This window comes from Bombina bombina, chromosome 1 (assembly GCF_027579735.1).
Source record: "Bombina bombina isolate aBomBom1 chromosome 1, aBomBom1.pri, whole genome shotgun sequence".
NCBI classification, from domain to species: Eukaryota; Metazoa; Chordata; class Amphibia; order Anura; family Bombinatoridae; genus Bombina; species Bombina bombina.
The window spans coordinates 161,490,675-161,496,674 of record NC_069499.1 but is presented as its reverse complement, the minus strand read 5'-3'; positions in this window follow the sequence as shown (position 1 = coordinate 161,496,674).

The following is a 6,000-nucleotide window of genomic DNA, read 5'->3' as shown; positions in this document are numbered from 1 at the left end:
ATCTTACACTTATTAACCCCTAATCTGCCACCCCCGACATCGCCGACACCTACATTATACTTATAAACCCCTAATCTGCCGCTACGGACATCGCCGCCACTATAATAAACATATTAACCCCTAAAACCGCCGCACTCCTGCATCACAAACACTAGTTAAATATTATTAACCCCTAATTTGCTGCCCCTAACATCGCCGCCACCTACCTACATTTATTAACCCCTAATCTGCCGCACCCAATGTCACCGCCACTATACTAAATTTATTAACCCCTAACCCTTAGTCTAACCCTAACACCCCCTAACTTTAATATGATTAAAATAAATCTAAATAAAACCTACTATCATTACCTAAATTATTCCTATTTAAAACTAAATACTTACCTGTAAAATAAACCCTAAGCTAGCTACAATATAGCTAATAGTTACATTGTAGCTAGCTTAGGGTTTATTTTTATTTTACAGGCAAGTTTGTATTTATTTTAACTAGGTAGAATAGTTACTAAATAGTTATTCACTATTTACTAACTACCTAGCTAAAATAAATACAAATTTACCTGTAAAATAAAACCTAACCTGTCTTACACTAACACCTAAAATTACACTACAATTAAATAAATTACCTAAATTAAATACAATTACCTAAATTACAAAAAAAACAAACACTAAATTACACAAAAAAAGATCAGATATTTAAACTAATTACACCTAATCTAATAGCCCTATCAAAATAAAAAAGCCCCACCCCAAATAAAAAAAACCTACTCTAAACTAAACTACCAATAGCCCTTAAAAGGAAATCAGCTCTTAAAAAGAAATCAGCTCTTTTACCTGTTAAAAAAAATACAAACAAGCCCCCAACAGTAAAACCTACCACCCACACATCCAACCCCCCCAAATAATATCCTAACTAAAAAAAACTAAGCTCCCCATTGCCCTGAAAAGGGCATTTGGATGGGCATTGCCCTTAAAAGGGCATTTAGCTCTTTTGCAGCCCAATCTAAAAATAAAACCCACCCAAAAAGCCCTTAAAAAAACCTGACATTTACCCCCAAAGATCCACGTTTTGAAGACCAGACATCCATCCTCAGGGAAGCCTGGAGAAGTCTTCATCCAAGCCGGCAGTAGTGGTCCTTCAGACGGGCAGAAGTCTTCATCCAGACGGCATCTTCTAATTTCATCCATCTGGATCCGGCACGGAGCATCTTCTTCTTCCGATGACTAACGACAAATGAAGGTTCCTTTAAATGATGTCATCCAAGATGGCCTCCCTTGAATTCCGATTGGCTGATAGAATTCTATTAGCCAATCGGAATTAAAGGTGAAAAATGCAATCAGCCAATAGGATTGAGCTCACATTCTATAATTCGTTGTTAGTCTATAATTCGTCGGAAGAAGAGGATGCTCCGCGCCGTCTGGATGAAGACTTCTGCCCGTCTGGAGGACCACTTCTGCTGGCTTGGATGAAGACTTCTCCCGGCTTCGTTGAGGATGGATGTCTGGTCTTCAAAACTGTAAGTGGATCTTCGGGGGTTATTGTTAGGTTTTTTAAGTGTTTTTTGGGTGGGTTTTATTTTTAGATTAGGGCTTTTGGGCTGCAAAAGGGCTAAATGCCCTTTTAAGGACAATGCTCATCCAAATGCCCTTTTCAGGGCAATGGGGAGCTTAGATTTTGTTTAGTTAGGATTTTATTTGGGGGGCTGGTTGTATGGGTGGTGGGTTTTACTGTTGGGGGGTTGTTTGTGTTTTTTTTACTGGTAAAAGAGCTGATTTATTTGGGGCAATGCCCCGCAAAAGGCCCTTTTTAGGGCTATTGGTAGTTTAGGCTAGGATTTTTTTTTATTTTGGGGAGGCTTTTTTTATTTTGATAGGGCTATTAGATTAGGTGTAATTAGTTTAAATATCTGAATTTCTTTTTTCATTTTGTGTAATTTAGTGTGTTTTTGTTTTGTAATTTATGTAATTGTATTTAATATAGGTAATTTAGGTTAGGTGTTAGTGTAAGACAGGTTAGGTTTTATTTCACAGGTAAAATTTGTATTTATTTTAGCTAGGTAGTTATTAAATGGTGAATAACTATTTAGTAACTATTCTACCTAGTTAAAATAAATACAAACTTGCCTGTAAAATAAAAATAAACCCTAAGCTAGCTACAATGTAACTATTAGTTATATTGTAGCTAGCTTAGGGTTTATTTTACAGGTAAGTATTTAGTTTTAAATAGGAATAATTTAGGTAATGATAGTAATTTTTATTTAGATTTATTTAAATTATATTTAAGTTAGGGGGTGTTAGGGTTAGATTTAGGGTTAGGTTTAGGGGTTAATAAATTTAGTATAGTGGCGGTGACGTTTGGGGCGTTAGATTAGGGGTTAATAAATGTAGGTAGGTTGCGGCGATGTTAGGGGCAGCAGATTAGGGGTTAATAATACTTAACTAGTGTTTGCGAGGCGGGAGTGCGGCGGTTTAGGGTTTAATATGTTTATTATAGTGGCGGCGATGTCCGGAGCAGCAAATTTAGTATAGTGGCGGTGACGTTTGGGGCGTTAGATTAGGGGTTAATAAATGTAGGTAGGTTGCGGCGATGTTAGGGGCAGCAGATTAGGGGTTAATAATACTTAACTAGTGTTTGCGAGGCGGGAGTGCGGCGGTTTAGGGTTTAATATGTTTATTATAGTGGCGGCGATGTCCGGAGCAGCAGATTAAGGGTTAATAATTTTATTTTAGTGTTTGCAATGCGGGAGGGCCTCAGTTTAGGGGTTAATAGGTAGTTTATGGGTTTTAGTGTACTTTTTAGCATTTAGTTATGAGTTTTATGCTACAGTTTTGTAGTGTAAAACTCATAACTATTGACTTTAGATTGCGTTATGAATCTTGCGGGATAGGCTGTACCGCTTACTTTTTGGCCTCCCAGAAAAAGCTTGTAATATCGGCACTATGGAAGTCCCATTGAAAAAAAGACTTTACGCAAATTGCGAAAGTTAATTTGCGGGACGGCCAAAAAGTGTATAACCCATAACGCACTCATAACGCAAAACTCGTAATCTAAATGAAAGTTTTTTATTTTTTTATAACTACACTACACTGTAGCACAACCACTTGTAATGCCTTGTTATTTATCGCACACCCCTAAAGGGACAAATTTTCTGTTTACAGCAGCGTAATAAATTAGCACTCCACTTGTAATCTAGCCCTGTATTAGTTACTGCCATACAGAATGACTTGTTGTTGTTGTTGTTGTTGTTATTATCAGGTATTTGTAGAGTGCCACTGCCAACAGATTCTGCAGCAGTTTACAAGATATCATTTATAGGGATCAAATGGGTAGAGGGCCCTACCGAGAGTTGCACTGTTGTAGTCGGCTTTTATGAAGATGATCTACAAACAGCTTGGCTCATAGAGCCCTATTTATCATATGTCTGTCAGACCTGATCCGGATCCGGATCAAGAACGACAGACATCGCTGAATGCTGAGAGCAATACGCTCTCCGTATTCAGCATTGCACCAGCAGCTCACAAGAGCTGCTGGTGCAACGCCGCCCCCTGCAGACTCGATCAGTTTGAATTCCGGCGATTCCTGTCCGCCTCATCAGAGCAGGCAGACAGGGTTATGGAGCAGCAGTCTTTAGACCGCTGCTTCATAACTAGTGTTTCTGGCGAGCCTACAGGCTTGCCAGAAACACGGGGCGTCAAGCTCCGTTCGGAGCATGATAGATAGGCCCCATAGACTTACATGCTAAAGGGTTCAAGTGGATAGCAATGGAGTTAGGAAAGGTTAGTGTAGGTTGTATGCATCCCTGAATAGTAGAGTCTTTAGGGAGAGCTTGAAGCTTTCAAAACTAGGGGAGAGTCTTGTGAAGCGAGGCAGAGAGTTCCACAAAATGGGAGCCAGTCTGGAGAAGTCCTGTAAATGGGAATGTGAGGAGGTAATTAGAGAGGAGGAGAGTAGAAGATTGTGAGCACAGTGAAGGGGATGGGAGGGAGAGTATCCAGAGACAAGGTCTGAGATGTAGGGGGAAGCAGTGCAGTTGAGGGCTTTGTATGTCAGAGTGAGAATGTTGTGTTTAATCCTGGAGGCAAAAGGAAGCCAGTGAAGGGATTAGCAGATAAAGAATGACGTGTAAGGAAGATGAGCCTGGCAGAGATATTCATTATGGATTGTAAAGGAGCTAGGCGTCAGCTAGGGAGACCAGAGAGGATGGAATTGCAGTAGTTGAGGAGGGAAAGGGTGAGAGAGTGGATTCAAATCTTACTTGTGCCTTGTGTAAGGAAATGTCTAATTTAAGAGATGTTTTTAAGGTGGAAGTGGCAGGCTTTAGCCAAGTACTGAATGTAAGGGGTGATAGAAAGATCTGTGTCAGGTGTGACACTAAGACATCGGGCATGCCGGGTAGGGGTAATGAGGGAATTATCAACAGTTATAGAGAAGTTGGGGGTGGAGATTTTGGAAGAAGGGGGGGGGGGAATAAATAGCTCAGTTTTGGAAAGATTTAGCTTAAGGTAGTGAGAGGACATCCAACATGAGATATGAGAGACAGTTAGCAAGGAAGGAGATAGGTCTCGTGCAGAGAGGTAGATTTGGGTATCATCGGCATACAAATGATATTGAAACCCATGGGACTTTATTAAGGAACCTAATGATGACGTGTAGATTCAGAAGAGAAGGGGGCCAAGGACAGAGCCTTGCGGTACCCCAATAGAAAGTGGTAATGGGGCAGAGAATGCCCCAGAGAAGGCTACACTAAAGGTACTGTTAGACAGATTGGAAGAGAACCATGAGAGAGCTGTGTTGCAAATGCAAATGATGGAGGTTTTACAGACAGAGAAATGTCTATGGAATGACTTTTTATGTACATTTTCTGTTTTGAAGATTTACTGTTACCTGATTTTTACTGTCTGTATTAACGTTTGAATTACCTAAATAAATTTTACTTCGAAAAAAAACATAAGCCAAAAAAATAGGGTTAGTGTAAGCAAAATCAGCATAGAAAAACATTTTCCTACACTCTGAATATGATAATGGCCATCTATTAGGTTATGTCCTACAAGCATTAGTTAGTATAGTTATTGACATTCACAAATGTTGGCTGGGTAACTATACTTAAAGGGAAACTATGTACTAGATGTTTCTAAATGTTTTGTAGATGATCCAGTTATATAGCCCATCTAGTAGTGTTTTTGTAACAATGTATAGCTTTGCTTATTTTTTAATAACATTGTTCTAATTTTACAGACTCCTAACCAAGCCCCCAATTATCCTGATTTGCGCCTGTTTATGTAATGGGTCTTTTCATATGCAAGGGCCTGCTCTTCCTGTTTCCTGGGCCCCTTTCAGTGGGTGTCTCAGCCTAACCCCATCAACAGTTCTAAACTGTGAGCTTCTAAGTAAGTTTGTAAACGGTTTTATACTGGATTTATAGATCAGTATCTGTGCATATTCTTCTTTATAGTTATATCTATTACATGCAGACATATGAAAATGTGGGTATACTGTCATTTTAATAATTTATAGCATTGGCAAGAGATGTGAATCTAATGAGAATCTGGTTATGGTAATGGGATGGTTTAGAAGTTGCCACCTGCCAAAGGTTACACTACGTAAGTTTATGATTTTTTTTTTATTAGTATTAAGCTATGAACATTATTCATATTATTTAGCTTTAAAAAAAACAACAACAAAAAACATCAGGGTCTGCCTAACACTAGAATATACACTTGTCACAAAACTATTTTTAAAAGATTATGCATCAAGATAACGTTTGTAATAATATTCAAGTGCCGGTATCTTTAGATGCACTAAGAAGAATAAAAAAAAAAATGAGAGGTGCTTTTGGCAACAGTTTGATTATTAAATGGACATGAAACCCAACTTTCCAGTTCACTTCTATTATCAAATTTGTTTCATTCTCTTGGTATAATTTGTTGAAGGAGCAGCACTACTGGTTTCTAACTGAACACATTGGGGAGCCAATGACAATCAGTATATATATATATATATATA